The sequence below is a fragment of the Phycodurus eques genome, chromosome 3, assembly GCF_024500275.1.
Source record: "Phycodurus eques isolate BA_2022a chromosome 3, UOR_Pequ_1.1, whole genome shotgun sequence".
NCBI classification, from domain to species: domain Eukaryota; kingdom Metazoa; phylum Chordata; class Actinopteri; order Syngnathiformes; family Syngnathidae; genus Phycodurus; species Phycodurus eques.
In genome coordinates, this window is record NC_084527.1 from 16,085,952 (window position 1) to 16,095,852 (window position 9,901).

Below are 9,901 nucleotides of genomic sequence, written 5' to 3' on the forward strand. Positions count from 1 at the left end.
AGCTACACACACACGCGCACACATGCACACATACGCACCCACTTCCCCAACTCCAGCGCTTGAAGATTTACCTGCCAGCTGCTGCCAGTCGCAAGGAAAGATGGGCTTTGTTGGTTTTGTGAAGCCCACCGACAAGACCCCCCTGGAGACTGCAGGTCTCCTGTAGCACAAGCCTCAGTCTTATCCACTCGGCTGCACAGGCAATCTGTTTTCTATATTACCAGCCTGTATCACTGTACTATGCACTATAGAACAGCAATTGAGCAGGAAATTAAGTTACGGGATCGGTATTTGGTGGAGGGGAACAAGCTGGCTCCCTTTCCACATACAAGGATCATTAAATATCACACCAGTTTCTGGATGAATTTCCTCCTCTCTTTCTCTCTCTCTCTCTCTCTCTCTCTCTCTCTCTCTCTCTGTCTTTTACCTCTCCTGTATCTTTTGCTTTTCTACCTCGTCATTCTCACGAGCTGCCTGTTTTAGCCTTGTCTTCCCGGATTGGTCGTGTGTACGGAGTGAAACATCCTAATGGAAGTTTGAAGAGCCTGATGTGTTTTACTCAAGCCGCTACCTCCCTTAGACACGGCACTCTGGTAAGGGATTGAGACCATTATGAGGGAAAATGGGGGAAATTGTTCTTTTCCACTTTGTTTATTTCCTTTCCTCTCCCTGGGTCATTCCCTGCAGCACCCCCACCCCCTCGCATTTCTCTCTCCCTCTCCATTTTATCTTTCATTATTTCTCTGTGCACGCAAACAGAGGAAAGGAGCCAAGAAATGTCTGGGAACAGCAGATGCAGCAGGATCAGTTTTTCCTCTGCTCAATTCTTCTTGTTATGTTCTCCTCTACTTTTCAGCTTTCCTTGTTAACATTTTCTTTACTGACTAAGTGGGTGCGACAGAGCACAAGGGGGGAAAGGTCTGGACATAAGTGGTCAAATGTGAAATACAGTAACTGTCTGTCCTTTGGCTACTTTAACGCTCACCCGAAATATTTATCAACCTCTTAATCATGAACCTCATGATGAACCTATAATAATTAATTGGTTTTTCAAATTATTTTGGGATATCAACTTGCCCCAAAGAGAAAATAATGATAACATTGCTTAATCTCGCAATGATTGGAAACTCTGTGAATGCCCTGTTTCATAAATAAAACAAACAAATATGTTTAAACCACTTTGAAATCTTATTAGAATCATGTTTTCATGTGTGTACGTGTGAATGTAAATATTTTGTATGTAAAGTGTCTTTTGAGTGTCTAGAAAAGTGCTGCATACCTTTATACATTTGATGTTTTATTATATTTTTCTTTTTTTTCTTTCGCACAAACTGAAAACAGAAAGTATCCTTCTGCCATACATTTTTAAAGACACCTGGAAAACGCAATTTTATCCGAAACAGAGAGACATTGTAGCCAATCCGAATTGCCGAATTGAAAAAAAAACCTACACTGAATATAAACGTCTACACACCCCTGTTCAAAAGCGAAGTTGTTGTGGTATAAAAAATGAGACAAAGATATATCTATTAAAAACTGTTTACACCATAAATGTGACCAATAGCCTGTGCAACTCAATTGATTTAAAGAAAATCTTTTGGGAAGGGGAGGTAAAAATAAACAAATGAAATAAGGTGGTTGCACAAGTGGGATGTGGCTGTGTTCCGAAGTAACAAATCACATTTAAACTCATGTTAAATGTGAGTCAGGACACACCCGCCACTATTTTAAAGTGTATTTGATTACCACAATTACATTTTGGCTGTTCTAGTAGTCTTTTCCTGACTTCTTTCTAGCAGAAGCCGAAACATTTTATGCTATCATTGACTTATATTTGGAAGGGTTCATAATTTCCTCCACCTTGACTAAGCCCCATTTCTAGCTGAAGAAAAACAGCACCAAATCATGTTGCTGTCACTACCATGTTTGCTTTTATGTTTACACCAAACATACCATTTGGAACTATGGCCAAGTTCAACCTTTGGTGCAAAACATTGCAAAAACACAAATCTCCTAAGGGGAAAATGTATAATGGTACGATGAAACCAAGAAATGATTTATCTTGTTTTCCTTTTTTACGTGAGAAAACCCTTTGAAAGGGTATTTGAATAGCGGTGTGTAGACGTTTTATAGCCACTGTAATTAAGGACAATATCGGCAGTTAATATATCACAGCCTAACATAAATATCCCCAGATATTATGCACATATGTCCATGAGGGGCTTAGTACAGTTGAAAAGTAATGACATCATCCATCTGTCCATTTGTATACTCAGTAAAGATGATGTCATGGCATTGCCACATCTTTGCAGCTTGCCTTTGACCTCTTTGCAGAATAGGTTGACTAAGTTTAGGCCTAGAAAAGTCATGCTTCAAGTAACAGTTTGTTGTTTGATTGACTTCAAATTCAATGAGCAACACTGCTTCAATTAAGCATAATGACTTGGCCATCAATTGAATAAATATTGGAAAATAATTGAATTATAAGAAAACAAAAACTTAGCCAGTTGATTATTATTGATCATTAAAGTCCAAGTAGAGCGTTCATGCTCACACACAAACCGCAGGTGACTGCAGTGTGGCCGTGTTAGCGGAAGGCCGTCAGAGAGATTAGATGCCAAAACAAGTGTAAATCCCTCCTGAAGCGGCCATGATGGACAGACAGGCCACCATTAACAATGTGGTGGCCTGTGAGTAAGGTGGCTGATGGAAAGATACCCTGCCATTTGCCGTGTTAAGAAGTGGCCCTTAAAGATTTCACACTTCCAATTTCTTTGAGTTATCGGCCATCTCCATCCTGTCGCTTGGTCTGACAATCTCTGATTCTTGTTCACTCAGGCATTAGGATGGATATTGACAAAGAAACCCAAGGTGATACAGCAACGCATGATGAGACATTAGACAAAGCTACAATACAACTCTAGACATATACAGACCCTGTCAACATTGTATTTTTTTTTTTTTAATTCCCCATATCCAGAGTTTTTTTTCTTTTCAAAATGTTCTTTGATTGCCTGGCACACATTTTACATGCACTGCTTGAAATGTGACTTCTTCATTTCAATGGATGGATGGATGGAAGGACAGATGGGTTGATAGATGGATAGATTTACGTATACAGTATTTATATAGCACCTTTCAAGGGATTGATTATGTAAACACTATGACGTCGTGACACTACTACATACATATGCACCTGAAGGGATTCCAGGTATGTATGTGCTGTTTCTGTTACTGTTATTGTGTAACTTAAACTAATATGCATACTCAAAATGATGATTCATGATATTAAATGGTCTTACGTTGTAGACAAACGAATGGTCGTTTTTGTAGTAGTTTATGAAATTTAATTTCAAGCACTTTTCATTCATTTAAAACACATTAGTAATGAGAGGCTGTCGAAAATCTATAGCACACAAAAGAGCACTGCATGCACTTTGCACTCCATAAAGTGAATGTAGTGCATAGTCAAAAATAAATAAATAAAATGCAGACTGTGTGCCGTTAAGTGCACATTTATCTTCGATTTTGCACAACAGCCCACATCTGTTGTTGGGTGCAACCTAATACAGTAGTGACAGCAAAGAGTGTACCACCACTTTGTAGCTGGCATACAAGGTAAAATTGATTTGTCAAGTTCTATGTGACGCAGCGATGACAGTCAGTGGTGCTATGACACTGAAATGGCGGCTTATCAGATCTTTGATTGGCTCACTGCTGCGACATATCCAAATAGAAATATCACAACAACTCCATTGCCCTCGCCATTCAGCACATGGTGCAACGAGGCTGCGCTTCCTTTGAATTATTAAAAGTGACAGATTACAGTGCAAAGCTGGATGACTGGAGGCATGATAGAGGCTATGCTGAGCAAAACCTTACATCAGAAATGTTTTGTAGCTTTTCCTTTAAGGTGGGTTGATGTACGGCACTGTGCAAATGCCACAAAAAGCTTTGAGGTTAATAGCAGTAAATTGTAAGTTAATGGTAGGAAATGTTAGCGTTGACATGAATTAAGATTCCATTGTTTTTTTTTTTTTTTTTTTTTTTTTTTTTTTTACAAAGGAATAATAGTGCCACGTGGATAAGACAGAATTTAAAAGAAAAAAACGAATATGATGTTTTCTCTTAATTTTATTCATGTGGCACTAAAATGTATATTGCAAAACTGTCTTCATTCTCTTCATTTCTGCTTAGTATTGACATATCTTTTTCAATAAGACTACTTAGAGACAGGTTTCTGCTGCAATTAAAGTTATGCACATCAATATTTTTAAAGTGTCGTGGAAAGTGATTTCACATTTAAATACTTGCTATTTTAGCTTTTGTGAATATTATTTTGCTTTTTTGTGTGTTTTCTGATTGTGTTTTACTGAAGACAGCAAAAAAGACTACCCGTAAGGAGAAATGCATAGTCATGGTCAGTCACACCATTTATCGCAGCAAGTACGGTATCATCAAATTGTTTATATTACTGTATATGTATCCTGAAGGTTGAATTTATGAGGTAAGAAAATTACATAACTTTAATTAAAATAGGTTTAAAATAAATTTTGTTACCAACATTTGTTTTTAACAGAACCACAATTAAACTGTGTCATGTGACATGTACTGTGTACGTTTTAGCTTTTAACTTTTTTACACCAAGTTTGTATTTCAAACTCCCCTGTTGCACAGCAAAACTGCAAAAAAAGCATACAGATCCACCAATCTGCAAGGCCATGAATCTGAACAGGACAGGTTAAAAAAAGAAATATGCAACTTTATCTCAGCTACTTCAGTCTTAAATGAGCTGATTTCATTTCGTGCAATAGTGGATGCATGTGTGACTTACAGCGGATATCCAAGTCTATGCAACTCTGTTCAGGTTTTACTCAACGTTTATAATTTCTTCCACCTTGTCTCAGGCCCCAGTTCCAGTTGAAGAAAAACAGCATGATCTACCAAAAATACCTTTTAGAATTATGGCCAGAAAAGTTCGACCTTGGTTTAATCGGACCATAAAACATTTCCTAAATGTGTTTATCTTTTTTAAATCTGTGTGTGGATGTAGATCTTTTTTCTTTGTGGGCATGACCTAAGAATCCAATGGAGGAGGGGTATAGATGATATAGATGTAGTGTATCGTTGCTATTTTAATGATGTCTTATGACTTTTGCGCAGTAGATTAAAGCTGGTTCTGCATGTGCGAATGGGTGCATGGATAGGAGCGAGCAGGCGGGGTGTGAGACTGTGAATGTTTTGCAGGGAGTGCAGGGAGGGTGAAGGGCATAGTGTCAGGGCTTGTCTGACATGTGGCCTTGTGGGCTGGCTGGCTGGATGGTTGCTTGCAGTCTAGATGGCTGGTTGGGTGCATCCCAGCTCTAGCCTGGCAAGTGTCTACTTCCCTCCCTCCCTCCCTGGAGTGACGGGCTGAGACATTAAGACAGGCGTTTTAATTAACTGTGCCACTCTTCCACCTGCTGCCCTCAATATGCTCCGGCCCAGGCAAGCTGTCTCTCACAGCACTCGGGCGCATGTTCTCTTTTTGCTCCATCTCCTATTCATTTCTCTTCACTCCTTTTTTAAAACCATTTTTTTAAATCTCCCTTTATCACTAACCTGTTTTTTTTCTGTCCCATGGGCTCAGTTTGACCTCTATAAATGAAATTGATACCAGAATGATAAGAACGGTGATTCCACGAGACCCTGTGACAGAATTCGATAATTCCCTTTTTTGTCTTTTAAACTCAGACAGAATGAATTCCTACATGTGTTCTAATGACCCTCTAACTAGCCATCATACGCACAAACACGCACGCGCACACACACACACGCACACGCACACACGTGAACGCACACACAAGCTCTTCGAATCTAACCGGTAATTCAGTTCTGCCTGACACTCATCAGGCTATTCATTAACCCCTGATTGGAGATGGATATTTCCATTCCCTCATGGCTGGATGGAGCTGGGCATTTGACAGGATTTGAAAAGCAAATGTAATACAACGGGCACATTGGTTTGAGTGTTTTTCTGTACACTTGGACGTATCTGTGCTCATAGATGTTTGTATTAATATGATTTTTTTTTAGCAAGCTCATTTGATGCAGTTACTCTCATCCATCCACTCAAATGATCCAGTTTGAGCTCTACCCTTTTAAATTGTATCATGCTTTTAGCGCGGTTAATAACAGACGGCATAAGCAACACTGTAAAACGATTTAACAAAGTGTTGTACTAAAAAGGATTCATGTCCTCCCTCTCCTTTTAGAAATAAAGTGAAGTCATGGAGGAAGAACTGAAACTAACAAACGACCAAGTCCTCATTCGCACCACTACAGCAGGGGTCCATAATCAGCCATGCAGTTGGTGAGCGTTCATCTGCTATGTAAGGAGAAGTGACTTTGAAGTCCTCTGCAGTGAGGTAAAAGAGCAGAGGTGTCCTCAGCCTCTGTGTTTATGTAGCCTCTTTGCCTCTGGGAGCGCTCTTAATGAATGATGTGAATAGATGGACGCCACAGATAAAAGCACACATCTGCATGAGGGCCATGGCGCACCGAGGTTTTATGCATACTTTATGCAACATGTCAGCATATATGTTTAAGTCTATATATGGAGCAAAGGTACTGCTGTTTTAGTTTGCATTGGGAAAGGTTTGCGTGACGTTGAACCAAGTTTAGCTTCACACTGACCTGTAAGAATCAGACGACGCCAAGATCCTGCAATCATTTTCTTCACTGCTGAAGTTTGTCGTCATTTGTTCCGGACAGAGAAGGTTTTTCTTTGTGTTTCCACAAGCTCGTCCGCAGCACCACTGAAACAACCGCCCATCACCTTCATATCACAAAACAAAACAAATGTTGAGATAAATGCATGGTTAAAAGCACACATGACAAAGTACTGGCCACTATGTACACAAATAAGAACTATATTAACAATTTTGCCGAGAAATGAATGGTAATAGTTAACCACAATGTATCCTACCGGGCCTCTGATTAAGAAATACAGTAAGTATAAATGCATGATCAAAGACAACCATAATTCATCCAAACAGTATAATCTCCAGTTACCATAGACCAGTGGTCACCAACATTGGTAGCCCCCAAGAACCACATCAGTAACCTGTGGGCCTTTTCTAAAAATAGCTCAAAAGTGATGGGACATTGTGATTTTCTAGGAATGTTGAAGAAGTGATCATTTCAAAATGTAATCACTCGCAGAGATTTATAGAAATAAAGTTTGATATTTATGTTTCTCACCTTGGTAAATCACAGCCAATAATAATTGTGAGAAATCATTACCATGATCAACGTCTCTACTTGGATGAATATCCATAATTATGAACAATAACATAACGGTAATTAGAGCATATTTGTTATTTCAGAAGTGTGTATCAAAGTGGGAGTCATTTGCATTAATAAGTAACCAACTAGCTCTCAGTTTCCCAAAAAATGGTGACCCCCTACCATACACACTGCCAGAGGGGTCATCACAGTTCCAAAGTAAATTAATGCATTTTTGAAGGACAGTTATTTTATTATTATATTTCCCTGAATATAATAATTATGTTTCTTATTGACATTTGTTCGGTAACAATGATGACTCCAAAAATACTTTTGTGAAACCTTTTGAATGGGTGGTGCAGATATAAGGGTTATTTCAATTATACAGTATAGTTCTCTTATGGGTGAATAATGCATTCGTCCTCTAATCATGCAGATTTTTAAAAATGCCAAAGGATTTTGGTCTTGGCACAGGTCTGTGCTGCATTTTAGCCAAGACTGTGTTTGAATTGTCAGTGCCGCATTTTAGCCAAGACTGTGTTTGAATTGTCAGTGCCGCATAACTGCGGGATACCATAGAACTACATTATTCATATTTTGATTGTCTTGTTTAGGTACAACAAGTACATTATTACTTTGGAAAGGTGTAGCTTTTGCCACAGTGTGTATATTAGATCTCTTTAGAATTTGCAGGAGAACCTAATGAAGTGCCTGGCGAGGGTCAAGTAAATTAAAACGAATACTCTGGATGGGAAGGGAAATCTTACTTCGTGAGCATAGCATGGGGGCTGTAACTCTATGAACCTCATCTCGAACGCTCTCTCCAGCACACCTCTAGGAGCATGTTGTCCTTGTTATGTTGGTGCTGGACGAGGCCTCCGGTGATAAATTATGGATGCAACTCAAAAGCTGTAAAATTTGTTGTATCTTCTATTATCTTCATGTTAAAGGCCACAAAAGCTCTTCAGTGAAGTCAGCCATTAAGAAATGACAGGTATTGCTAGCAGGCTTCTTTATAGCCTATTACCTGCAATGACAGCAGCTGCTGCTGCACCACTGTTCAGCCTATCACATTATTTGCAGCTAAAGTCAGCTACTGTGTCATTTCGCCTCATTTTCTTGACAGTGCTATCATAAATCTATTGGGCTGCAGGGGAAACTGTCGACTACCTCGATTATCTTCATAGCCTGAATGAATTCTGAAATGTATGTAACAGGCAATGACTGTTATGGATCAGGAGCCAGGGCCATATTCTCTCACTTTCTCCCCCTTCTTCCTTGACTCTCGCATGTGATGTGTCGATTGAGGGATGGGGGCCTCTGACATTCATAATGAATAGAGTGAAATAGGTGAACTTTGGCGCTGAGAGAAAGATTGGAGATGCAAAGATTGTAAGAAAATACTGTCAGGCCAGTACCTGGTATTTTAAATTGGACATTTAATGTTGGAAGGGATATTTTGCATTGTTTTGCTGAAATCAAGAAAAAAAACCAAAACATTTTGTTTTACATGGATCCTGTGAAATGAACTACATGTTCCATAAATATTGCATGGATTTCAATGGTCCATAAAACAAATTTATCTATTTACTACTGCTTCTCCTGTTCAGGGTCACGGGTGAGCTGGAGCCTATCCCAGCTGCCTTTGGGTGAGAGGCTGGGCAACGCACTGGACTGGAGAAAATCCACAGAAACACAGTGATTCGCTTACCACATCCTCCACCCTGCTGCAAAACTAACTTGTTTTCAGTGAAATTCCAACTGTAAGAAGCACTGAATGATTAAATGCACTGCATGAAAACAGGGCCTGTTAAAAATGCTTTCATTTTTAAATAGCACTTGAATCACTCTTTTTTCAATCAACACAACACTGTTTTGTTTTTTTTAATCAGCACATTGCGCACTGCATTACTGTACCTGTCAATGTAAGACTGTGGCTGGCCCCACAGGTGACCTTAGACATTTGGTCCAAGATCTCCACAAAGCGAAGGATGATCACTTTTCATCAAAAATGCTGCCAATTTGTTCATAATCCTTGTGCCTGTTGGAGACACCACATTATTCAAAACATAATTATTTACCTGAGGGTGTCATCTTCTTACTCTTTCATCGTATTTTATAATATGTACAACAGAGTTTGTGAGCATTAAAATATTGAACGTCCCTCATTTTCTATATGGTAATGAATTCAATTAATTAATTAAAGTGTCACGGTGAACAGGATCCACTGAGGACTGCGGAACGTTCCAACTATTTCCACGCATCGTCTTTGTGACAATAAGCACAATAGCGCTGCCCTATCAGAGGAGAAACACCTCACTAACTAATTAGACTCTCAGGGTGCATTCTGACAAAATAAAGAGAGAAAAGTGCTCGAAGGAAGACTCGATCTCCAGCAATTTGCATCTGCCACTTTTTACTGCATCTGTTCCAAGTGCCATTCAGAGCTCTCGCTCTTCTTTTGTTGGGAAGTGTTGAGGCCCAACTATTTAAGCTCACCTCCTACCTACCCGAGCTTTGTTCCGACTCCTCTGCAGGCCAGTAATGAGCCAACTGCCACAAAACGGCTTAGAAATTAATGACTCATTACGTGCGGGCCCTGGACTGCTCCACAGCCTTTCCTCCCCCCGCTCTA

General features: G+C 39.5%; 1 long non-coding RNA gene across 1 annotated transcript; it reads left to right on the forward strand.

The window, feature by feature from the left end:
* The first annotated feature begins 445 nt into the window (after positions 1-445).
* Positions 446-9,371, forward strand: LOC133400641 (uncharacterized). Its single transcript, XR_009768366.1, has 3 exons — positions 446-593; positions 6,255-6,352; positions 8,877-9,371. It is a non-coding gene; the product is annotated as an uncharacterized LOC133400641 (long non-coding RNA).
* The last annotated feature ends 530 nt before the right edge of the window (positions 9,372-9,901 follow it).